This window comes from Hipposideros armiger, unplaced genomic scaffold (assembly GCF_001890085.2).
Source record: "Hipposideros armiger isolate ML-2016 unplaced genomic scaffold, ASM189008v1 scaffold_316, whole genome shotgun sequence".
In the NCBI taxonomy this organism is placed as follows: Eukaryota; Metazoa; Chordata; class Mammalia; order Chiroptera; family Hipposideridae; genus Hipposideros; species Hipposideros armiger.
In genome coordinates this window covers 679906-705608 of record NW_017731666.1, presented here as the reverse complement: position 1 = coordinate 705608, position 25703 = coordinate 679906, and the positions used below count along the sequence as shown (strand labels likewise).

The window sequence follows — 25703 nt, the reverse complement described above, 5'->3', positions numbered from 1 at the left end:
CTGCTTGCGGGAACCTTGGGAGAATCGGTCATTGGTGTTGGGGGATTTGACCAAAGCCTACACACCATGGATGAACCAAGAGATTGAAATAACAGGCAGAAAGATGAACTCCTGGATGTTCTGAACTGGAAGCTTCCAGAAACTACTAGAATGGGTGACTCTGAGGTTGTCAGATCCTTATCTGTGAAGGGTTTTTAGGATTTAAGAGCATCTGTCTAGGATGTTTTGGAGGTGGTCCTGAGGATAAGGTGATAGAGACTCTTATTTTGGGCTAAGCTTTGTTGTTTTCTGCTGGGGGCAGGAATACCCATGTACCCTTCATTCCCTACCCCACAGGTCACGCTGCTCAGCTTTGTTTGCCGTGGAAGACTTCCCCACAGCCACCCCCAGATGCCCACTGACCTGGCTGAGGGCTGAATAGATACTTGTTACATCCCCTAGGATTCTGTCCTTCCTTCTCCCACCCTGAAGCCAGCAGCTCCAGTCTCCGAAATGACCTCAAAAGCAATGCCTCATTTCACTCCGCCCCGGCATGAGTAGGGTGTGGGCAGACGCCCCGTGCCCCCTCTGGTTGCTGGTAGACCTTCTTCTTTTGGTTGGGGGTTGTGATGCCTGAGGGGAAAGGAAATTCTAGTCCCCCACCTCCTGGATTCAACCCCCAGCTCTGCTGCCAGCAAGGAGTCCAGGGCAGCTGGAGCGGGCTGGCTGGCGGCACTGCGGTGCCGGCCTAGAAACCCTCCCTTCCCCCCAGCTCCTAGCAGGTCCCCTGGCAGGTTGAAGCTTTTCTGAAAATTCTCCCCGTGACTTTGCCCTCTAAGCCTGGCATTGAGATGCCATCAGCTTGGGGGTGGGGGTGGAGGAGCAGAGGCTGAGCTGTCACCTGGGCTGGAGCTCAGAGGCCTCTCACGTTTGTGCAGGGAGCACCATGTGAGAAGCCGGTGCTGCTGGGTTAGACTCGGGGTCAGGTGACAGCCAGCTCATACCTTAGATGGGGCGGCAGGAGCTCTCGTTCTGTCGCTTCCTTTTCTTCTGCTCTCCTTGGAAACTCTTCAAGGACCTCAAGGCATTTGTTGCTTAGAGCTGCTTGAAATTAAGCAATTTCATTCTAATTTGGACCTGCAATGTCTGGTTCTTGGCCACCAGAGGTCACTGTAATAAGGTAGAAAGCAGGTGTTTTAGAGAGTCTTAAGTTGGCAGTTGGCTCAAAAAAAAAAATAAAACAAAACCAAACAAAATCCCCCTGCCCTGCCCCCCATTTTCTAACCAGCCCTAGTGTGCTGCAGGGTGCTCTGGGCGTGGACCTGCAGCCCCTGCTGCCTTCTCACTCCGGGAAGATCTACTCAGCTGCCCAGCCTCGCAGGACCAGGGCAGGCGGCTCCTAGGGAACATCGCCCTCCGCAGGCTGCTGGTGCAGGCCCATGCACACTCGCTCTCAGGGTGCATTAGGGGCCCTGCTCAGCGGGAGGGCCTCTCCTCCCTGCCTCACCCAGCAAGCGTCCTGAGCTGCCTCCTCAAAACCCATGTCTTGTAGCAGTCTTCCGGTTAGGCTGTCTTAGGAGTGTGTGTAAGCATGCGTGCGTGTGTGTCTGGAAGAGTACAGCCACTAGAGTTGTTTGGCGTTAAAAAGCGGTCATGTGCGATGTGAGGGCTGCAAAGCTCAGTGCTTGGTTCACAGCAGTGCTTGATGAATGTCGGCCGTAATATTCTTATTAGGAGGATCAATGGAGACATTAGCACCCAGAGTGGCTGGGAGTCTTTCTCGGGGAGTTACGATGCTCCCTCTTTGGTCATCTTCTCTGTGTTGATGCTGTCAGGAGAAGGAAGGGGCGCCCGCCCTGATGGACAGCACTTTCTGCATGTTCGCTCCGAGGCCGGCGTTTTCCTTCGGGGTGGGTGGCTGGCAGGAGAACTGCGGGAGGCTCTTGGGGTCCTGCGTTTAGCAAACACCTGGGCCTCTCACTGGGCCTTCGTGCAGCGTCTTGCGCACTGGTTTCTCCTCCAGCTCCAGGTGCCCGGACGGCCTGAGCACAGTGACATTAGAGATGCAGGTGCTGGATGGCCCGAGCACAGTGACATTAGAGATGCGTGAGCCTCCAAGCTGCCAGGCGGTGTGGGAGTGGCTGGCTTTGGAGGCAGGTGCTCTCATCTCACCGGGCACATTTGGAGGATATATGGGTCTCGGGGAGGCTGAATGCATTACCTGGGGCCTCTGGGGGGCCGTTTGGCTGCCAGTGGGGGAGGTCAGGAGCAGTGATCTACAGGACATGCTGCTGTCATCCGCCTTCAGCGGTAATCTCCCCTGGATGTGTCTGCAGAGGTGACACACACACAACTCACACACTCACACACACACACACACACACACGCACTCTCTCACACACACACTCTCACACACACTCTCTCTCTCTCTCTCTCTCTCTCTCTCTCTCACACACACACACACACACACACACACACACACACANCACACACACACACACACACACACACACACACACACACACACCCCGTGCTGCTGCAGAGCAGCTGCTGGAGCTGCTGGGCCTGGGAACCCAAGTCCAGCCTGGCCCCAGGGCCTGACCCTGGCTTGGTGGGGAAGAGGAGGACACCCAGAGAGACAGAGCAGTGCTGCTGGGGACCCTGGTGTTGGCAGTGTGCCTTCTGGTGTGACTGACAGCATGGGCATTGGCGGTGCCCGCAGGTCCCTAAGGCTCTGAGGCTGGAAGGGCACGGGCATGACTGGCCCGTGGTGATGGCCGCCAGTGCACAGATGTTGTCATGGGTGCTGAGAGGAGGCGCACTCTCCGACCTTGAAGACGTGGCATTTAGTGCCTGGAGGAGCTGGAGGCAGGAAGTCCTTGGCCCTCTCCCTGTGGGCAACCCTCTGAAGCATCAGCTCTTCACCCGCTTTGGAGAGGGGACTTATCCCTGCGTGCGGCCCTCCCGCCTCCTCCTGCTGTGTCTTTCCTCCTGCCTCCCCCCTCAGCTCCTCTCCCCCACTTCCTCTCCCTCCTGCCTTGTCCTTTTCTCTTCCTGTCTGCCAGCCACATCTCCCCTCCCTACATCGTCCTGTCCTTCTGACTTCAAACCCAAACCCATCCTGTGAGGCTTTTCTATCCGGGTTCTGGAGTTCCTTGGAGGCAGCCCTCTGTACAAACAACAACTAAATCTCTTCAGCTGGTGCTCACTCCTGCATGAAGACCTGGCGAGGTGAGCTGGTGCCCCGGCACTCTGCACAGATGAGTCTGTCCTGTTTTCAACCTCATGCCGGACACCAGGCAAATGTTTTATGTGCTCATCTTTTCATCCTCCTCACAGCCCAAAGAAGCCGGTCCTAATGCTACCCCCAGTTTTTAGATGCAAACCAGAAATTCAGAGCATTTAGAAGATGACCTGCCAGAGGTCACCCAGCTGAAAGATGGCAGAACCCCAAGGCCTGCCCTCTTCCCCGTCTCTGACCTGCCCCCTCCAGGGACGGTGGTCAGCCTCTCCCGGGAAGGCGCTGGCAGTGCGGCCACGCCTCCCATCCGACTCCTGCTGCTGGAGTGGGAAGCCTCTTTCCTGCTCTTCCGCCCTCAGCTGAAATGGAGCACAGCTGGTCTCCTCCTGGAGCAGTCCCCCTTCCTGTGTGTTTGACTAGTCATTAGGTTGCCCCCAGGCCAACCTGAAACTCTTTAAACTTTTAAATGTATCTACATTGAAAGATTATTTTTATTCCATTAGAACCATTACATGCTCATTGTAGATGCCCTTGAGGAAAAAGGGTCCCTGGAAGGGGGGACCTGGCACGTGACTGATGTTGCTGAATCCTGGTTCTTTCCGTTCAAGATATGAAATTGGCTTTTGGGAGCTCACTGTGCTGATGGAGCCCAAATGAAGCGGCCAGAGGGATTTCAGGAGTTCCCTCCTTGGAGGTGTCCTCCAGTGCCTATCTGCTCTTGGATTGTGTGACTGATAAGGGCTTGGAGTTAAGACAGCCTTACCTAATATTAGCTCCCCCTCCCCATTAAAAAATGTAAATCCAGAGACCTTGAATGTGCCTGGTTGAGACTTTTTGATACTGAAAAGGCGGTGTGAAGCAGGGTGTTTGGCAGTGACCTGGTAACTTAGACCTGAATAAGATAAAGAGAAGGTGGAATGAGTGGCTTAAGTGCCGCTGCTCCTTCTCAAACTGCTTTCCCAGAGCCCAGCTCCCGGGAAAGGCCCCGGGGTTCCTCCTATGGGGTGCAGACCGCTTCCCGAGACTCTCGCTTCTGACCTCTCCTGGCAGGAGCGCGCAGAAAGTCCCACTGCACACCCGCTTCTGCATATTAACAGCAATATTACTTTTAAATTGAAAATTTCATTTTTCCTGCCTGGTGTGCAAGCAAATAATTGAGACCTAATTTACTTTATTTAATAAGCCGGGAGCAGATGTGGTTAAAACCGACACTGATGAAAACTTGGGGGGCTTTTGTTTATAACCTCCTGGATTTTTCTGTGGCTTGTTTGGGTCTAAGTGTGATCTGGAGCAGCAGGAGGCCAGGACAGCAGGACCCCCGCCCCCCCCCCCCCCAGTCTTTTGACAGCTCCCGAAGGGTCCCCCACCCTGGTGCTGGCGTCTTCATACAAAGCCAGCACGGGCCTGGCAGGAGCTGTCCATGGTACCTGCGGTGGGGCCTGTGGGGCGCCCACTGCTCAGGGGCAGCACGGGCTTCCTCCCGCGTCCTTGGGTTGCACCTGATGTGCTCATTTACAGACAGTTTTGAGTGCCGGTCACTTTGCTGGCCAGACAGAGCAGGCGCTGTTCTCCCCGTGAAGAACTCACAGTCCAGTGGGAGAGAGGGGAGAGAGACTGATTCCTTTTATGAGGGAATATGGGGTGGGCAGGACGGTCCTGCAGGACCGGCTTGGGAATACTGCTCTTTGTTCTTTTTAGACAGCTGACCTCAGTAAGTATATTTAAATTCTTTGAGCCTTGGTTCCTTGTCTATAAAATATGCACAGAGTAAGGCTTTTTCTTCAGGCTTGTTATAAGGATGAACTACAAAAACGAATGTACAGGGGCTGCCAGGGGGCGGTGCCCATCACAGCTACTGGCCTGGGGTAGATGTGGGAGGTGGCCTTCGGGCTGGTCATCAGTATTTCTGCATTTCCTCCCGGGGCCCGTGGTGGGGCTACACTTCTCTCTCCTCTTTGAAGTGATGGGTGGGTGTCCGACTGGCTTGGCTGATGCAGCGTGAGCGGAAGTGACATGGGTCTCTTCTGAGTGGAAGCCTTGAGAGTCAGTATGTGGTTTGCCCTGTGCCCTTCTCCCGACTCTGTGCCTCCGTCAGCCTGGACCCACGAGTGACCGCAAGGAGCAGAGTCCCTCCCCCACGTGCACTAGACCTATGATGTGAGCAAGAAGCAAACTGTTTTTTTAAGCCACTGAAATTTTAGGGTTGGTTGTCACTGCAGCGTAACCTCACAGACCCTGACTAAACTTTGGAGAGGACATACCTTCTCCCTTCGGTGAGAAGGCAGATGCTCCCCAGAAAAGGGTAGCTTTGAGCACAATCTTCAATCAGGTGTCAGCCAGTCAAGAGATGTGTTTGAGTGGAGTCTGCCCAAGTTTAATGTCTCCATATGCACAGAGCTCTTGTGACTTGGTCGCTTCTGTATAAACTCTGGGATTTCTAGAGCCAAGTGACTTTTCTGGCTTTCATTGGTGAAGAAGAGATTGTAGGATGTCACTCACCCCTGCTCTCCCATGAATTTCCTGTTTAGCTGGTGAATTAGTTGGTGAATTCCAGGCGAGGTCATCCTCAGAGCAGGGAAGGCTGCTGGTCATAACCGCACAGCCTGCCTGGGGGCCTGGGACACAGAGACTCTTCTTTGTGGGGGTGAAGGTAGAGTCTTTCTGGCCTCATGGTGATCGAGACTTTGTCTGGATGACACTCAGAGCTGTGCTTTATTAAGGTAATCTGAATATAATCACTGGGAACAGAACCTATTAATTATTATGACAAGGAGAAAATTTTGATAGTGGATAAAGGGAAGAGAGAGAGAGAGAGAGAGAGTCACTCCAAGGTAAAATAAACCATTGCAATTGGAAAGTCCAGGTAATTACTAGAGTGAGACAAACACTAACTAGATAGCCACAGTGGGAGTCATTTGATAAACAAAATACAATTAAAAGTTTAATATTTGATGGAATTAGTGAGTTAAGAGTTGCAGGAATGGGTCCTCTTGGAGAAGAGAGAGTGCTGTTTGCTCTGGAGGGGCTGGTGGCTGGCAGCAGGGTGGGCCCCACTCCTGGCCGCCTGGAGAGGTTCTTCCCATGTCGCCGTGACTTATCATCCCATTTGAGCTCTGGAAGAAACCCAGCATTCCCCCGCAGGCGTCCTGAGCATTCCCATTGCCCGTCTCTGAGCGTTCCCGTACCACATTCTTGCCTTCGTTTCATTTTGTTCTCAGTGGCTCTAGAGTCTGAAGCGGTGGCTCCGTTTGTTGCTCGGATGATGGCTTTCCCCACACATGGGAATACAAACTGCAGATGGGTGTAGACTCGGGCGCTTGTGTGTCTTCCTAGGATGGGATGGCTGCTTGAAGCTGAGCTTTGTGATAGGGTTTTCCCCAGACGCATTTGAAACTGTTCATAGGACTTTTGAGACTTTAAGATGATCCATCAACCTGTGTTGCAAATCTCCTCTAGCTTTAGGAATTAGTTTAAAATTAAAGTTACAGATAGGCCAACTCTCGCTAGACCCAGGCCGACTCAGAAAAGTACAGCGTGTGGCTTCATTTTAACAAGTAGCTGCCGGCATTGTACACGAGGCGGATGTCGCTGAACGTCACTTGGGTGACTTCACTCCAGACATCAGCCATTCTCTGGAGCGAGAGCTCATTGCATTTCAAGTGTGGGGGTCACACCCGCGCTGAGTGTTGGTTCTGAGGTCTTGGCCCAAACTGGAGATTCAGTTGGAATCAGTGTGAACAATACAGGGGGAGACTGCCTGGTCCGAACAGCCAGCATGCCATCAGCCTGAACCCCACACGGAGCCCAGTGGCGCTCCGCCAGGCACCCCACCCTCTCTCTCACCTTCACTGGGGTCCTCAATTCTTGGGAAATGTGATGGATCACGCTGCACATATTCATGCTTTCCATCCTTATTTTGTGTCTCTTGTTTTCAAAGAAACAATTAACAGCCTATAAGATGAATGCTTTTCAAAGTGTGTAGTCATCCCACAAATATTTACTGAGCACTTACTGTGTGCCTGGCACCATCCTGGATGCTGGGAACACAGCAGTTCGAACAGTCAAAGACCTCTGCCTTTATGGAGTTTATATTCTAGTGGGAGGAGGGGGTCAGACAGTCAACAGGACGAGTAGGTGAATTTTATGATGTCTCAGGGGGTAATCTGTGCCCCGAGAGACGGTCAGGAAGGGACGGAGGATGGAGAGCATGAGGCCGCCAGGCTGTCAGGAAGGCCACCCGAGCGATGTTTGGGTGAAGCCTGGGGAGAGGAGGACAAGCCACATGGATGTCTTGGGAAGGACATCCATTCGAGGACACTGCAAGGACAGTGACCCTGAGGCAAGACTGAAGATGCCCGATGCATTTGAAGGACAGTGGGAGGCTGTGAGGCGGGGGCTGGGTGAATGGGACAGGGAACATGGAGGGATGTGATGAGGCAGAGACACGGCAGGGCTGCGGGCTGCGTGGGACTCGGGCACTGCCGGGGGCTGGGGGCCTCCGTTCTAGACCAACACCCTGTCCTCGGTGGGACCAGAGCCTCCCTGTCTTGCCTTACTGGGGTGACAGGGCAGGATGAGTCTAAATAATAAATAATGACTGCACCCCATCTGCACCGAGATGCCCCCGAGGCAGCATCGCCTGCACCGGTGCCGGGGGAGGAAGCCTGAATCCGAGCCCCCTTGGTGCCGCGTCCACACCCCTGCTGCTCTGTGGCCCCTGGATCCTGATGGGTTGGCGGGCTTAGACACGGACCCTCTCAAACAGGCCTGGGCTGCCCCAAACACCATCCCCAGGGTTGGGTGCGTGTGGAGTCTAACGTAGCAATTGGAGGACAAAGTTCAGACTTCTGCAGATGCCGCCTGAGGGTCTGTGGTGGCCACTGCAGGCCACTGGGATGTGTTTCTGTAGGCATGCCACTCCGATTCTTTGTACACAGGTAGACAAGTTCAAGGCTTTATCGTTTCTGTATGGGAGGAACTTTGTAATAGATGAGCTGAATTTTGGGGGGACTGGAGGGGTAGATGGGTGGGTGGAGGAGAGAGTATGACGGAAATTGGGGGAACAGCCCTCAAGAAATCCTTGCCTCCATCAATTTCTAGTCCTGTGAGGGCAAGACAGGACAAAGAAGTGGGGGGTCCTGTAAGGAAAAAGAGGAACAGAATTTGTGACATATTTTTGGAGGGCCAGCTGTGGAGAGCACACCCTCGGCAGAGTTCATCCCTAACACGAGAGCCTAATGGCTGTGCTGCCCATTTCTGGGGGTTACTTGGGTCACCCCTTTATGTTTTGGTCTTGCTTGGTGAGGAGCTGGGGCGACATGCCCGGGGACACCAAGAACAGTGTCAGCATCGCGTGTGTCCCTGGGAGAGCTTGGCGGGAGACTGACATTACACCTTGGGTCTGAAAGTTCTGTCTTGCTGCTAAAAATCTCAGGACTCAGGCAGGCGACTTCTGAGGGAGGTGGCTGTGTGCAGCCGGCGATGGTGACTGACATAGTTCCCTGGGTCACCTGGTGACTGTCCAGCCCCTGGGGGAAGGGAGATTACTTACTACTCTTTGTAGTTCAAACCCATGCTTCCACTAACTCCTGCATCTGTGCAGGGCTAATGGTGGAGCTGGGTCGGGCCCTTCGGACCCCTGTGCTCAAAGCTGTGTGTGGGGTCACTCTTGGGGCTCCCGTTAAGGCCCAGCCTGGGGGTTCGGGTGGTTGGTGATGAGCGTGGGGCTCAGATGCTCTTTGCTCTTTGTTAGCATGTCCTTTCCATACTCATCCTAGTAGGTGGGCCTCTGAGCTCAGGATGGTGCTCCCTGGCCTCCCAAATCGTCCCCTGCCCCTGGACTCGAGTTCCATTTTCCCCACGCTCACTGTTGCTGCCCACCTGCTTCCCTCCCCCCGAGAGCCCGAGGCGGCCAGAACAGCAGCTTCTGTGCCTCATCGCCCCGCGCCCCCCCCCCCCCACATGCACACACTCACACTCACACTCAGAGGGCTTGTAGGAGCCGTGCGGGAGGGAGGACCCTGGCTGGGGCAGCTGGAAGGGTGGGCTGTTCATGCTCTGCAAGGACCCCACTCGTGAACTTGGCCCTGAGCCCTTGTCCACGCGAAGCCGTTGCTTCTGCAGCTCGTTGTCTCTCCTGCACAAGCACTTTCCTCTGCTGCCCTTCTTTCTCTTGCTTTCCTTCTGTCCTGGCTTCTTCATTGGCATCCGCACGTGTTCCCATAATAAAAAAACCCTCTCCTCTCATTCCCTCCAGCTCCGTTTCTGCTTTTCCTTTCACAGCAGACCTGCCTGCAGGATGAGATCCGTGCTCACTGTCTGTAGGTTCACGGCCACCTCGGGGCAGCTGCAGCACCTCCCGTCTGCTGTCCGATCGCATGTCCCCCTGCTTCACCCCTGCTGCCTGCAGGGCATTCTCCACACAGCCACTCGAGAGGTCTTGTTAGGGCATCCCTCAGATCCTGTCATTTCTTTGCTCAAAACCCTCCTCTGGTCCCCTTTTCACTGGGAGGAGAAGCCAGATCCTTACTGTGACTGACAAGGCCCGCTTGGACCTGCCGCGCATGTCCCTCTGAGCTCAGCCCTCGACTCCCCCGTTGCTCACCCCACTCCAGTGACACCGACCTCTTCACCGTTTCTCACCCCAGGGCCTTTGCACAGGCTGGTCTTGCCTGGAATACTCTTCCCCATGCATTTGAGTGGATCCCTGTCGCTCCTACAGACAGGGATTTTTAATCTGTTTTAACCCAAGCACCTACAACAAGACCTGGCAGATGGTTGGTGCTCAGTGCACATTGGTGGAATGAATGAATGAGTGAGTGAGTGAATGCTGCCACTAGGAACACTCAATCTTTCTGATGGGAGACAGCTCTTAGCAATGAAACATCTGACACAGTCCCCACCCCTGTCACCACCCGTACCTGGCCTCTTGCTGCTACCTCCGGGTCCTTCTGAGCCTCTGTGCCCTCCCACCCACCCTCCTTGGGGGCCTCTTCCCTGCAGGCCATGTGGCATGAGGCCGGTTTGCTTCAAGTGTTTTGGAGAGCCCAGACCAGCAGGCTGCGTAGACAGCTCACAGCGGGGCCCAGTCGGGAGGCTGCCGAGTGTCAGACAGCAGTGTGGCCTGTAGGGTCGGGCTGGCCTAAACCCAGTTACAGCGCTGCCACTTCCTGGTTGTGTGACCTCGGAGATGGTAGCCCCTCTGGCCTCAGTGTTCTCATCTGTAGGTGGGATCGTAATAGCGCCGAGCTCGTTGGGTTGTGTGACATTAAATGAGAACGCGTGGCTGCGTAGTGATTAACTGGCAGCTCTCAATGTTTAAAGTGAATCCCTGGAACTGAGAGCCAGAGACTTCCCGTGACAGCAGTGTTAGAAGTGCGTGGCACCTCGAAGCCCCGGGCTGGTTTGGCTCTGCCCCTCAGTGGCTCCAGCGGGACTTAGCCCCCCTTTCTTTTGCGTGAAATGGGGCACAAATGAGAGAACACACCGGAAGGGACTTTGTGAACTCGAATGCACTTTAGGGACTGCCGTTATCCATTGCTGTTTCCTTATGCCGCCGTCATTCATCGAGCCCCTTCTGTTTCGGATGCCGTGGGAGGTGGCAACCTGCACACTTGCCGAGCAGTGGCTCAGTGTCCCGTGGCACCTTTACCTGGGTGGCTCGGCCGTTCTCTGGGGGCTGTGGCAGCTTCACAGTGGACGGCCCTGCATCTCCTGTTGGCAGGCCCCCGGCCATTTGCTCCGTCTGTTCCCCCGCAGGGGCTGACCTGGCAGGCACGCTCAGGCACTGAGAGGCTGTGCTATTCCCGCTGCATCGCAAGCTCTGACCGGGAGGGTTTCGGGGCTGGACACCCAGTGGAGAATCTTCTGTCTGCTCCAAATCAGATCACGTCCCCCTCCACACTCTGCACACGGAGGACCATTTTTCTTCTCACTGGAAGCTTCTGTGACTTCTGCTGCCCTTTGCACAATCCCTCGTGGGTCCTGTGACTCCTACAAAGCTTCAGTCAGGGGAGGGCATGAGTGTGAACACACAGGACACAGAGCTGATCCCTGGGGTCCAGGGGCCACCAGGAGTGACAGCTCAGGGCTGTGGGTCGCACACCTTGAGGATTGTCCCTCACCTGGAGTTAGCCACGCAGTGGCATCTCACCCCCACACGGGGTTTGATGACCTCTTTGATGTTCCCTTGGTGCCCTTGAGTGTTTAACTTTATGGTTTCAGTAATTGATTTGTAGCCACTCAAATAACTGAACCTGCAATTAGAACACACTGCCGCCAGGTGGGCAAGGGGACCACCAGGTGGGAGAGGACTCATGGTCTGACCTATTTGCTTAAGCTGTATGTGGTTATCTGAAAAGTGTTTTGGAGTAATTTCCTTTCCAGCTCTTTTTATCTTTAAAAGTAAAAAAAAAGCACTCTTAAAACAGAAACAAAGAAATGCTGCAGAATACCGGATGTATGGATCACAGATGGGCGAGCTTAGCAGTGTTTATTGAACACTATTTATTTATTTGAGATTTTTATTAATAATATAGTTAGCATACAATATTATAATAGTTTCAGGGGTACACCATAGTTATTCAACATTTATAGACCTAAAGAAGTGATCACTATGATAAGTCCAACAATCATCTGACACCGTATCTGCTAGTATCACAATATTATTGACTATATTCCCCATGCTGTACATTACATCCTCATGACTTATTTGTTTTATACCTGGAGATTTGAACCTCTTATTCCCCTTCACCTATTCCCCTCTTTTTTAATTTTTCAATTACAGTTGACATTCAGTATTATTTTATATTAATTTCAGGTGTACAGCATAGTGGTTAGACATTTACATAATTTAAGAAGTGATCCCCGGCAAGTCTAGTACCCACCTGACACTGTACATACTTATTACCATATTGTTGACTATATTCCCTGTGCTTTACTTTACACCCACGTGACTATTTTGCAAACTACCCATTTGTACTCCTTAACCTCTTCTTCCCCTTTTCACCTGCGCCCAACTCCTTTTCCATCTATCAACCCTAAAAATCGAGTACCCATCTGACACCATACATAGTTATTGCAATATTGTTGACTGTATTCCTTATGCCGTACCCTACACTCCCATGACTACTGCATAACAACAAATTTGTACCTCTTAATCCCCTTTTTCTCCTACCTCCCCAACCCCCTTCCTACCTGATAACCATCAAAATGTTTTCTGGATCTATGACTCTGTTTCTGTTTTGTTTCTTTTGTTCTTTAGATTCCACATATAAGCGAAATCACATTGCATCTGTCTTTGTCTGTCTGACACTCCACTCAACCCAGTAACCTCCAGGTCCATCCATGCTGCTGCAGATGGCAAGAACCCAGTCCCTTTCATGGCCAAGCAATATTCCATTGTATATATGTACCACCTCCTCTTTGTCCATTCATCCATCGACAGACACCCAGCCTGCTTCTACACCTTGGCCATTGTAAACAATGCTGCAATGAACATATGGATGCACACGTTCCCTTGAAGTAGCTTTTGGGTTTCTACAGATAAATGCCCTGAAGTGGGATTATGGGGACCGTCTTTGTCTCTTGTTATAGTCTTTGTCTTAAAGTCTATTTTGTCTGGTATAAGTATTGCTATCCCAGGTTTTTTTCTTTTTTCCATTTTTATGAAATAACTTTTTCCTTCCCTTTATTTTCAGTTGTGTGTGTCTTTCAATCTGAAATGAGTTTCTTTTTTTTTTTTTAATTTTTTTTGGGAATTGGGGGATGGGAACAGCCCTGGGGAATTGGGGGAAGGGGAACAGACAAGTTGCTGTCCTTTTGTTCTTCAGTCTAGTTGTGGAGGACGTTGCTTCACTGGCCTAAGTTGGCACCATCATTGCGCTCTTCCCGGGTGAGGCAGATCAGTCGCCGGCTTCTGGACGGCCGCTCACTGCGGCTGCTGGCTGCTCACGCTGGCTGCTGGCTACACACGGTAGCCCATGGCAACCCACTGCCGCAGGGGCTGCAGCCTATGCCGTTGCCGGCGACTCACGGCAGCCCAGCTCCAGGTTGAGCTGTTGTTCAGCATCTTAGCTGTAGAGGGCAGTGTCACTGGCCCTCATATGTGGGATCTGAACCGGGGCCCTCTGACGTCCCAAGCCAGCTCTTAACGAACGTGCCACTCGGCCGGCCCTGAAGTGAGTTTCTTGTAGACAGCATATGTATGGGTTTTGTTTTCTTATCTCTTCAGCCACCCAATGTTTTTGATTGGAGCATTTAATCCACTTACGTTGAAAGCAGTATTCATAGATATGTAGTTTATTACCATTTTATTATTCATATTTTTTAATCTTTTTTTTCCCCCCCATCTTAAAGAAGTCCCTCTAAGATTCCTTGTAACACTGGTTTGGTGGTGATGAACTTCTTAGCTTTTTCTTGTCTGGGAAGCTCTTTATTTGTCCTTTGATTTTAAAGGATAGCCTTGCTGGGTAGAGTACCCTTGGTTGTAGGTCCTTGCTTTTCATCACTTTGAATATTTCCTGCCGATCCCTTCTGACCTGCAAAGTTTCTGACCTGCAAAGTTTCTGCTGAGAAATCAGCTGATAGTCTTATGGGAGCTCCCTTGTAGGTAACTAACTGCTTTTGTCTTGCTGCTTTTAGGATTCTCTCTTTGTCTTTAAATTATTCCATTTTAATTATAGTGTGTTTTGGTGTGGACCTGTTTGCTTTCATCTTTTTCTTTTTCTTTTCTTTACAGCAAAAAAAGTTTATATTTAGAATTAGCCAGCTGGACTCAGTTTAGATGATTCCAATTTTGTTGGCAACATCCAAAGCATCATAGTCAGGAGCCAGCCGAACCTATGCCTTCTTCTCTCCATCAGGCCTGATCAGGGTGTTGACCTTGGCCGCATCAATGTCATAGAGCTTCTTCCCAGCCTGTTTGATCTGGTGATGGTTGGCCTTGACATCCACAGTGAACACAAGTGTGTTGTTGTCTTCTATCTTCTTCATGGCTGACTCGGTAGTTAGGGGAACTTGATGATGGCATAGAGGTCAAGCTTGTTTCTCCTGGGGGCACTCTTCCGAGGATATTTAGGCTGCCTTGGGAGCCACAGCGTCTTGGGCCTTCGGAAGTTGGGTCACTTGTGGATCTTCTTTTTTTTGTTTCTGTGGACACCTTTCAGGACTGCTTTCTTTGCCTTCAAAGCCTTTACTTTGGCTTCAGCTTTCAGAGGGACAGGGGTTTCCTTCTTCACTTTCGGCGCCATCTTTGTGAAAAGCTGCTTTCATCTTTTTTGCGACTCTCTGAACTTCCTGGTCTTGTATATCTATTTCCTTTGCCAGGATAGGAAAGTTTTCAGTCATTATTTCTTCAAATAGGTTCTCAATCCTTTGCTTTCTCTCTTCTCTTTCTGCTAACCCTATGATGTGAATGTTATTACGCTTGATGTTGTCCCAGAGGCCACTTAAACTATCCTCAGTTTTTTGGATTCTTTTTTTTTTTTCCTTTTCTTTTTGTTGTTCCAATTGGCTGTTTTCTGCTACCTCGTCTTCTAAACTGCTGCTTAGATCCTCTGCTTCATCTGGTCTGCTGGTGATTCCTTCTAGTACATTCTTCATTTCAGGTATTGTATTCTTCATTTCTGACCGGTTCTTTTTTATGGTTTTTATGTCCTTTTTTATGCTTGCTGTCTCTTTATTGAAGTTCTCACTAAGTTCCTTGAGCATCCTTAGAACCAGTATTTTGAACACTTTCTCTGGTAGGTTGCTTGCCTCCACTTTGTTTAGTTCTTTTACTGGAGTTTTCTCCTGTTTTTCATTTGGGATGCATTTCCTTGTTTCCTCATTTTGGCTGCCTCTCTGTGTTTGTTTCTATGGATTAGGTAGGGTTGGTATATTTCCCAGTCTTACCAGGGGTCCTTTGGGGCCCAGGTGACTGTCTGGTCACCTGAGCCGTGTGTTCCAGGAGTGTCCCTTGTGTGCCCTCCTGTTATAGTTGAGCCTTGATTGCCCTTGGCACATCAGTGGGTGGTATTGACCCTCAGACTGACGGGCTGTGGCGTTTGGCCATGTCCACAGCTATGGATTGGTATGCGGGGGGACAACCCAAAGACCAGAATTCGCCCCAGCTGGCTCTGGTGCCTGTTGAGCCCGCCCTTTGTGTGTGCTGCTTATGGGGCTAATTGGGCAGTGCTGTGCTGTGGTCTGAAGCCAACCTCCAAGTATGTTGGTTCAGGGGCCTCTTGGAAGGGGCTCTGGTGCAGGCCCAGGTCAGCCACTGCCTGTGCGTGTTTGGGGAATATCTGGTAGGAGCTATAAAGTGATCCATGATTGGTTGCTGCCTGTGCTGCACCTGGAGGCACGTGGGAGAGGCCACGCTGCGAAACAAGGACGGCTGCCACCAGTACCAGGTCTAGGGGTAGCTCCACAAAAAGCCAGGACACCCCAAGGCCTGCTGCCACCTGCTGGCTCCCGTAAGGTTCGTTCGCTAATAAAGCCTCCTACAGTACACAAGTCGGGTGAGGCGGGGCCTCAGTGAGTCAGCAGGATGGAGCAGCGCAGCTCACCCGGCCAATCAGATTCAGGTTTGGCCTTTGGGGGCGGGCTCAACACAGGAAACATGGCACCCACCTGCTGGCTGCACAGAAGGGGTCCCCACACAGGGAGAATGGGGACTGTCCAAGTCCTGCCCCAAAGTTACACAACTCAGTCTGCCCCTCATATGTCTCCAACGCCCCCCAGTGTCACTGTCCTCCCACTGGAGCCCAAGGTGAGTGCCTCTGCAGACTGTTTAAGAGACTGTCTGGGTTTCTTGCTGCCTCCCGTCCCATCCGGAACCATCGGAATCCCCACTGTTTTTACAGCCAGAAGTTGTGGGGGCTCCTTTTCCTGGCACCAGTACTCCAGGCGGAGGAGCCTGGTGTGGGGGGCTGGGGTTCCTTGCTCCTTCGTGGGGAACCCCTGTGACTCAGATGTCTCTCCTGATTGTCATCTGCCACACTTGGCTGTGGAACAATTTCATTTCACGTCTCCGCCCCTCCTGCCAGTCATGACGTGACTTCTTTATATCCTTAGTTATAAAACTTCTGTCCAGCCAGACTTCAGAGGGCTCTCCAGGTTGCTTGTTCTGTAACTTAGCTGTAATTTTGATGTGTCCACGGGATGAGGTATGCACAGCGTGTACTCGGCCATCTTGAATGTAGGCGTTTTGAACGCCTTTTAAACCAAGCCCTGCCTTTGGTTCTGGGGGTGCAGAGGTGGGTCTGACCTGGTCCCCCTGAGGGGGGAGCTGAGTGTGGGGACAGGAAGTGGATGACCAAGGAACACCTTACAGGCACTAAAAAGGAGGTGTGTGTGGGAGGATGGCTGGGAAGAGGGGCCTTCTGTGTCGAAAGAAGTCTGGGCAGGCCTAGGGTCTGTGGTATTTTAGGGGAATTGACACAGGTTGAGGTGTGTCCTGCCCTCCCAAAGCTGTGGGGACCCCAAGGTTCCACAGGCAGACTCACCGAATGACTCTGTGATGGGCCCCAGTGCCACATCCCAGGCTTATGTAGTTCTCGGTTCTGTCACATCTTCCCTGGACCTCACTTTTTTCTCTTCATCCTCGTGGCTTGGGGCTGGCACCTCTCTGGGTGGTGGAGAGCCAAGTCGGGGATGAAAGTGGGGACACATTGACCCACTGGCTCCCCTGTCTTCTGCTCAGGCTCAGATAGGGTCTGGGCTTCTTCCTGTCTCTTTGCAATTCGAGGTCCTTCTGGAACTTTGTCTGTTTGGAAGACGAATGCCGTCTCCATTTTTGCCTTTGGGTTTCTCAGCCTAGAAATGGAAGTGTGTGCCTGGGGCTCCCTGTCCCCGTTCCCAGGCATTGTGTGATGCATGTAAACCGTCTCACAAATCGACTGCTTTAGCAGGAGTGGTCCTGGATTGATCTGTGAAAGAACAAAGTACAGTAATACCTTGGTTTGTGAGCATAATTCGTTCCGGAAACAAACTACTCGTATTGCAAGACATCGCTTGTTTACCACATTAAAATGTATTAGAAATGTTTGCTCGACTTGCAGAACACTCGCAAACCATGTTACTCGCAATCCAAGGCTTTACTGTACTTAAAAAGTCTAACTTTACAGGTATTTAAGCATAGATTTAAAGCAGCTTTTATGGTACTGCTGCGTGACGGGCTCGGCAGTCAGAAGGCTGCGACGGCTCTTGCAGTAAGTCACTGTGCTCAGGCTGTGTCTGCCTTCTTCCCACAGAAGGGGCCAAAATTTCAGGGCCTCCTTAGGTGCCTGGGAGGGTGTCCAGTTGCCACTGGACACATCTGACCTGTGAGCGTGTGATGCCATCGAGGTCAAGTGCAGAGCTGTGGTTTCATTGACAAGGCGTGGGGCATTTCTTGAAACTATTTTGGCAGTTGGTCCTGACAACATCCAGACTGAAATACAGATGCGGCTTTAGTGTGGCGGGTCCCCTGCCCAGGTGTAGTCATGGTTTATCATCAATCCTGTTATGAGGCCACCGCTCTGACCGTGATGTCTTCCCCTTTGAGCTGGAATGGACTCGGTGACTTGTGAGAGCCATTTCCTAGCTGAGGATGCTTCTTCACCAGACTTCGGATCCCAGCGGCCCAGCCAGGCCAGGCCATTGGTCGTGGCCTAGCCCAGGGAGTAACGGCTCCTTTCCACCCTGTTGGCAGACAGGGGATACTTCCAGCAAGTTTTTCTCACAGGCGACCCTTGTTTTTGAGGTCAGCATTGCCCAGAGTATGATTGCGTGACCTTGGCCCCTATTTCCCGGAGGAGCTCCCAGCCTGGAGTGTGGGAGAGTGGTGGCCGGTCCCTCTCCTCACACCAGGTGGAAGCAGCCCTGCGGGCGTCTGGCTTTGCCTGCTTGGGGCTCGTCCTCCAGATCCCCAGGGTCATGACACCTCTGTGACATCCAGGACTGGATTCTCCCACACACCGTGTCCAGAGCTTCCTGGCCTTTTCCCTCTGGGACCGGAAGAGAGTTTCTGGCTGGTTTACTTCATGCTCAGCGTGGATTCCTTGCTTAGGTGTTCTCGTTTCTGTCCTGCCCTGATCTCTTTGGGGAAAAAGTGGAGAAAGACAGCCAGGCACTTGTTCATGGACACCTGGCCTGCCTGGGGACCCCTCACCTGGCTTCTGGGCTAGGGGAGACTAGATAAAGTTCATTGCCATGGAGGAGGTATTACTGCTTGAGAGGTTAGGGTAGGCATTATTACAGTTTCTCTGTGTGGGGTGATGCCTGGTAGGTGCTCGAGGAATGAGTGAATAAGCGAAGGATGATGAATGAGTGACGCTTGACGAATGGAAAGGTGATGGGTGCCTCTGTGGGATGTTGGGGTCCTGAGTGTGGCAGAACCCATGGAAGCTGGCTCTCCTCTGCTAGAGGCAGCGTCTGCACTGATAGGTTCTCCCCAGTTCTCGGGTCTGAACATAGAGGCCAGGGCTTATTAAAATACCTCTTTTCCTTAAGCTAGAATATTCTAGATGTCATCCTGGCCCCAAGGAAGGATGTCAAATATTTCTGATAAATCAATTTCTAATGGCTAAAGCTAGTGTAGAGAATGGTGTACACACACACACACGCGCGCGCGCACACACACACGCACACACACACTGCTTCTTTTCTTTCCTGTTGTGTGCTCCCAGGCCATTTCTGTAGGCAGTTCAGTTCTAGGCTTGGCGGTGTGAGTTCATGGGTGAGGGAGTTACACCCTTGCATCCTCCCTGGGTTCTGGAGGGTTTCCCATCACTTCTCAGTCCCTGAGCTCTTCTTTTAATCTGCCCCCTGGGCTTCACTGCGATGTCCCACCACCATCTGCTTCATCTCACGCTGCCACCACCCATCCCATCCCTAAGTATTTCTCCCCCTACAGACTTGGGAGGAGGGCTCCATTGAACTCCTTGCTTCTTCACTGACTGCAAAGACTCAAGCATGGCTCAGTTTAAGAATGTCAAGTAGACGGTGGGGCGGAGGGGTGATGCTGACAAATCCGGGGATGGTAGAAGAGTTGAAACAATCTTATGACATGGTTCCCTTCTTAGACCCCTGGTGTTCACTCTTGTTCACATGAAGTCCTCTTTTCTCCCGTTTTTATTCTCAAGAGGACTTCTTCCCAGTCCTTACGTCCAAAGCAATCAGAGTGGAATCGTGTTTGTTGAGGAAGAATTGAAAATAGAATAAAATGAGTGGAATTTATTGAGCTTTCCATTGTGCTGGGCACTTATCTTAGTGCTTTAAAGGTATGATGGGATCGAAATCTCACAAGAACACTAAGAAACAGATGCTATTATTACCCCTATTTTAGACAGGAGCAACCCGAGGCCCAGGTAACAGAGCAGGCTCCAGGACCTCTGGGGTTGGTGGTGTACCTTTTATGTGCAAATCTATGCATCTTAAGTGGATAATTTGTGAGTTGGGGACCTTAAGATCCGTAAATTCCCCTTCTCAGGGGCTGTGTTCGTCTGCTCAGACCACCGTCACAGAACACCACTGACTGGGGCTGAAGCTGCAGAAATGTATCTCTCACAGTTTGGAGGCTGGAAGTCTGAGGTCAAGGTGTCGGCAGGGCTGGTTCCTCCTGAGGCCGCCTCCGTGGCTTGCAGGCGGCATCTTTGCGCTGTGCCCTCACATGGTCTTCCCTCCGTGCACGTGCACCCTGGTGTCTCTGTGTCCTGTCTCCTCTTGTTATAAGGACACCAGTCACATGGATTAGGGCCACCCTAACGGCCTCATTTTCACTTAATCACCTCTTTCAAGGCCCTGTCTCCAGAAACAGTCATATTCTGAGGTATTGGGGGTTCGGGCTTGAACGTATGACTTTTGGGAGACACAACTCAGCCATCATAGGAGTCTTCTGCTTCACACTGGAGAGGGCTCCTTGGGGTGTCCCCTGTTCTACCTGTGCACATGTCTTTAGGCCACCAAGGGAGACAAGGGAGCCCAGAGCTGCAGGTTGTGACGGCGTGCCAAGTGGTCCTGGCCGCACGTCCCCTCACCCCCTCATGTTATGTGCCATCCAAAACAGCTCATGTTTCCTTCAGACTGTGGAAAGTTTTGTGGCCTCTTGTATAACATAAGACAAGCTCTCCACATTGAAATTGTTCAAGAATCGGGTCCCAATTTCCCAGGAGCACGTAAAGTGTTGCCAGAAAAGCAGAATTGTTGGAGATTTATGTCGGTTTTTCTGACACGCGAAGATTTCCCTTTGTTTCTTGGAACTGACTGGAGTGTGCTTGCCAAAAGCTCGGCCTCAGAAGCAGCGGATCATTTTCTCTTGTTCCTCCTCCTTCTTTTTTTATTCCCTCTCAATTTATTTTCAGGTCAGAGCTTCATGAGGTCGCCGAAGCTGTGAAATCTGACAGACTCGCCATCTGAGCTAACAGACTGTCCAGGAACAGGTTTTGTTTAGGCTTAGCAAGGCGATGTGACAGTCTGGGAAGATCCCCAGTCTTCCCATCCTGCCTTTGCCTGGAAGAGGGTGGTTCAGCTCAACAGATATTAACTGAGTACCTGCTTTGTGCTGGACGTGGTGTCAGGTGTCAAGGCTCTGAGGCTGGGTCAGCCCCGTCCTGTCCTGAGCGGGCAGATAGGCACACGTGCATTTACTCTCAGGGTGTGCCCCACACAGCCCCAGTGCATGTGTCTGCCTGGGTGGCTAGCCACCTGTGTTCCCAGGCTGTTGACTCACTGAAACAATTTTGTAACTGTTGATAAGAAGGTGCCACCCGAGATCCCAGGTGCCCCATTGCTCTGGTCTGAGTCCACTCTGAGTGCTGGCGTCTGTGCAGAGCAGTTGTTAAGTATTTTGAGTGTCACCACTGTGGAGGGCACACAGATGAGAGGGGTTGGGTCAAGCTTCAAGTGTTGGGAAAGGCCTTTGGGAGGAGGTCAAGCCTAGACCAGATTTTGAGCAGAAGCTTGGCAGACTGACCAGAGAAGAGCAGGAGGAAGGCCGTTTTAAGTAGAGAGTCTCAGCTGTGCAAAGGCACTGTGGTAGGAAGCGGCGTGCTGGCCTTGGTACAGTGGAGAGAGGACGGGGAGGGGCTCGCGTCCGGCTGGAAGAAGAGTAGGATTCAGATAACATGGGTGTGCGTGTCGTGCTAGTGTGCCGAGCGAACAAAGGGCTTCTTCTGACGATGTATATGATCCTGTTACATGTTTAAATGTGCATATATTAATATGTTTATAGCCTGCCTTGTTCCAGAAAGGATTTAGGTTGCCAACACACAGCTGATGCTTGATAAATGGTTGTGTAATAAATTATATATTTAAGGCAAATTATAAAGAAACATATAATACAGTCAGTTAAAAACTGTTGGTGCAAAACATGAGGAAAGGAAGAGAAGATGAGGCAAGAGTAAGACACAGAATGTGCGACGTGACCGTCTGTCAGGTGGTTGTCAGTGTCGATCATCCTGTGCACAGAGGATATTGTCGCTGCGGGACAGGCGGGGAGGTGGCAGAGAAGGCGGCTGAAGAAGGCGCCCTGACAGACCCTTCCCTGAGTGGCAGCTCTGCCCTAGGGGCCAGCGCCCCGTCGGGTGTGTGCTGAGAACTGTGCAGGGGCTGCGAGGACCTGGCACTGTGACTGTGGGGTACTGGTGCACCCAGTTCCCGCGGCAGCTGGCACGAAGGGCCACCAACAGGGCAGCTCTCCTGTCACAGTCCCACTGTCTAGTTGTTCCAGGTGCTGGCAGGGCCAGCTGAGGCTCAGAGAATGAGGAGGACCCTTTGCTGCCTCGTCCCCGCTCCTGGCGGTGGCCCTCGGTCCGTGGCATCCCCCGGCTCACAGCTGCACCCCTGGTCCTGCCTCCACGGCCTTTTCCCTGCAGATGTGTCTTCACAGGCCCAGACACGTGAGGACACTGGTCCTGTATGTAACAGGCCCCCTCCACCCCCGACCCATGCTGGTAGGACCTCATCTTAACTCGATTCCGTCTGCAAAGACCTTATTTCCAAAGAAGGTCACAGTCACCAGTACCACAGTTAGGACTTGGACATAATCATTTAATCATTTTGGGGAGCCCAGTTAAACCCATCAGAACAGGTCACGTCTGGTCTGGAAGTGCTGGTGGAAAGAAATGAAAAGGGTGTCTGTGCTGTGCCCTCCCAGTCACACCGGTGTGCTGGGCTGCAGCCTCCCCAGACAGATGCGTCATTGGGACACGTCTCTAACTTGTCTGACCACGAACACCTTTCCGTGCCTCCTGCCCTTTATTTTTTTTGGGGGGGGCACCCATGGGGAGAACATTCTGTGGCGCACACCTTAGGGAACCCCAGTTCAGCTGCACTGCAGATCGGAGACAGGGACGCCAGGGACACACAGAACCTGCCAGCACTTGAAGTGAACGGTTTCTTCTTAGGAAATATTGCTTCATGACCCCCTTCCTTTTCTTTTTTTTCCTTTTTTTTTTTTGGTTTAAAGCTATTTTGGATCTGAAATATCTTCCCTGGCGCTAATTTGCATTTGCATTTAGATTTAGAGTATTAGACACTTTCTTCTTATAAAAACCAGCCAGTTGTAGATCCAAAGTGGGAGCGAGATCAACAATCACACTTTTGGGGGCACCTGTCATCTGTCGGGCATCCCGCTAGCGCAGGGACACATGGTGAATCCGTCGGAGACATTTTGTGCCTCTTGCAATTTGTGTTCTAGTGAGGGAGAGAGAAAAATAAATCAGTGTCTTAGTCGGCTCGGCTGCTGTAACCAAGTGCCGCAGGCTGAGGGCTTCAACAACAGACATTTATCTCTCAGAGTTCTGCAGGCTGAAGTCCAAGATCAAGGTGCTGGCCAATTCGATTCTTGGGTAGGGCTCTCTTCCTGGCTTGCAGACGGCTGCCTTCTCGCTGTGTCCTCATGGTGGAGAGACCTCTCTCTCTCTCTTCCTCACCTTTTAAAGCCACTGCTTCCATCGTGAGGGTTACAGCTCATGACCTCACCTAACCCAGATACTGTCATGTTGGGAGTTAGGGCTTCAACATATGAATTTGGAATGAGGGCGACACAATTCAGTCCATAGCAGTCAGTGAATAAGCAAAATTATGTCATTGGCAAGAAATGCTGGGAAGGAGAGTAATGGTTGGGAAGGGGGGAGTGCCATTTGGGGGGGCTCGTCCCCGAGGAGCTGAGATGGGGAGAAGAGAGGAGGGCAGCCTTGTGAAGGGCCACAAAAGGCGTGGCTCACGGGACGAGATCAGCGGTTGCCAAGGGCCTGGGATGGGAGAGAGCTCAGAGTATTTCAGGACTGACGGTGGCTGGAGCCCAGGGATCCCAGAGGGAGGAGGCGGCACCATTCGGGGCATGATGGGGCCATGGGAGGCGACGACGTAAGTGGTGTGAATGGGTGCCTAGGTCTTTCCTGATGACGGTGGCAGGGGTGTGGTCGGGAGGGCTGGCTGGGAAACCATTGCCGTTGTCCAGGGGAGAGAGGGTGGAGCCTGGCAGTGGGGATGCAGAGAGGGGGCAGCTCTGAGATGGCCCGTTGGTCAGAGCCGAAGAACGTGTGGGTTTTCAGCTTGAGTCACTGGGTGATCGGCGATGGAGTATGCTGAGCGGGGAGGCTGAGACTGAAGGAGGCGAAACCAAAAATCGATTCTGGACGTGCTAAATGTGAGGTTTCCAGACTACGTCCAAATGGAGAGGCTGAGCAGGCAGTCAGAGACTGGAGTCCGGAGGTCAGATAATAAACTTGTTCTTCATCAGGAAAGAGCTGGTGTTCAAAGCCGGGCACCAGGAGGGGCGCCGCAGGAGGCAGGGCGGAGAGGAGCGAAGGACCAGCAGGGTCCTCGGGGCCCAGGTGCTCAGAGCTGAGGAAGGGAGCCGGTGCCGCAGGAGAAAGCACATCTGTGCGGTTTCACAGAAGGCCAGAGGGGAGCAGGGGCAGTAGGAGCGAGGGGTCTGCTCTGTGGAAGGCTGCTGAGAAGCTGGGATGACAGAAATGTGTCACTGGTTTGGTGGCATAGCAGTTACGAACGGCCTTGGAGAAGTTCTGTAGTGACTATGGCAGAGAAGGGACAGAATGAACCAACAGAGGGAGGGCTGGAGGGAGGAGAGGAGAGAAATCAATTTTGACTGATTGACGATGCAGAAGAAAGAAAACTTTAGGAGTGAGGTCCTTGAGACAGTGCGAGAAGATAGGATATGGAGCAAGACTGGACCAGATTTGATGCGGGCGGGGGGCTGCTGCCTCTGGGGCAGCGGGAGGGGAAGTAGAGGGGGTCGTGCGTCTTGATGGTGGACTCCATGCCAGCTGATTGGAGGGGTCCAGCAAAGGGAGGGGCGTGGGTGGGTAGATGGGAGCCCCGAGTCACGACTGATTGCAGAAAAGACCAACCAGGAAAGTCCCTTTTCTCTTCCAATCTGGTAAAGGATTTTCCTCCTTTCACAGAGCAGGTGTCTGCAGGCACATTTATCAGCGTCCACCCTACATTTGAAAGCACGACAGTATGTAGATGGAGTAAGAAGTAGAGACGAACACAGCATTTGTTCCCATCTGGGTGTCTGCACTCGCTGAGCAGCTGGGCAGCACACATCTTGAAGGAAGCAGTGAGACCTTCGGTGTTCATCCCCCCCCAGGACAGACTAGCTTTCACGGGAGAGGCCAAGCCACCATCTGAGGCCGCCTGACCTTGACTTCACACCTTCCTTCCTGTCCAGCCCCCCTTTTCTGGGCCCCTCTCTCTTGCCTTTCTGCTCCACAAATCATGTCCTTTTTCCCAGAGGCCCCCTCTTCCCCGCCGGGGGCGACAGCCTCAGCGGCGTCACCCTCAGCTCCTGGGCTTCAGCTGGGCGCCCTGCCCGATGCTGAGGGCCCTTCCGCCCCCAGTGTCCCCTCTTAGGTGGGCTGCCTGTGCGCCACTCTGGGCACAATGGAGCATGAAAGGCACATCTGCCCGTGAGTGCGCACACACTTGTTATCGACAGAAAGGGCATGTCATTGAGAAAACTAGAGACAGATTTTTCTGGTCTCTGAAAAACACTTGAACTTAGTTACCTATAGATCAGACTTTACTACTTTCATGATAAACGTGCTGACTTTTGGTAACAGCACCAGTGATCTCTGCAGATGGAATACTTATCTGCTTCCCACGATCTGGGTGGGTCTGGTAGAAGCTGCATCAGACTGCAGTTAAAGGTCCATTTGTCCACTTGAATAAACAGTCGCCGCCTTTCAGACGTCGCGATGCTCGCTCACATCAGTGACACATGCAGACACCTTCCCACACGGCCGTGTGAGCCCTGTGATGTCTCAGGGCGAGTATCAGGGCCTGAGTGTCCCTGAATAACTGGTGAAATTAAGAGAAAGAAAGTTTTACTTCCTTGCCGGACTAAGTTTTTGTTTTTCTTTTATTGTTTTTATTTTTTTAAGATTTTTATTGGGGAATTGGGGAATGGGAACAGCGCTGGGGAATTGGGGGAAGGGGAACAGACAAGTTGCTGTCCTTTTGTTCTTCAGTCTAGTTGTGGAGGATGTTGCTT

At 52.1% G+C, this 25703-nt stretch overlaps 1 protein-coding gene and 1 pseudogene across 11 annotated transcripts in view; one reads left to right on the top strand and one right to left on the bottom strand.

Annotated features, from left to right (window-relative positions):
• CAMTA1 (calmodulin binding transcription activator 1) overlaps nt 1-25703 on the top strand; it is an 833165-nt gene that overhangs the window by 220854 nt on the left and 586608 nt on the right. The window lies entirely within an intron of this gene.
• LOC109392158 (60S ribosomal protein L23a pseudogene) lies at nt 13956-14469 on the bottom strand (annotated as a pseudogene).